The following is a 517-nucleotide window of genomic DNA, read 5'->3' as shown; positions in this document are numbered from 1 at the left end:
ACTTAAGTATGCATTAGTCCTCTGTGGCAACAAGGCAGGCATCAGCAGTGGGCACATATACAGTACCGTCCAGAATAGTCAACCAGTTCAGTCAAATACTCTGTGAGCTTAATTAGAAATTAGTCATTCTAATGACTTTGTCATTACAAAAATAAAAGGCATAGAACAAACTAGGTACAAAAAATATATGAGAGAGATGCCTGATTTTTTTTTTTCTTTTGGCAGAACCGGGAGTTGAACTCAGGCCCTTGCATTTGCCAGAGAAGTGAGAGATACCTGATTATATTAGTGACTGAAAAACCACATGAAAAATTTTGGCTCTAGCCTTCTAAGGTCAATTAAGACTCAGGACATATGAGAACTTGTACTGTAACATCATGTAACTTGGCAGTGTCCCAAATTTTCTGATCAAAGAGATTATAGGGCCAAAGAGGAAAGTGATTCATGATGTAGAGTGTGCCTAAGGAGAGTCACATGGAGAGAAAACATTCTCTCAGGCTTTCACAGAGAACACATT

The sequence above is a fragment of the Octodon degus genome, unplaced genomic scaffold (genome assembly GCF_000260255.1).
Source record: "Octodon degus isolate 3935 unplaced genomic scaffold, OctDeg1.0 scaffold00202, whole genome shotgun sequence".
NCBI lineage: Eukaryota > Metazoa > Chordata > Mammalia > Rodentia > Octodontidae > Octodon > Octodon degus.
The sequence above is the reverse complement of the archived record's forward strand: the minus strand, read 5'-3'. Positions refer to the sequence as shown.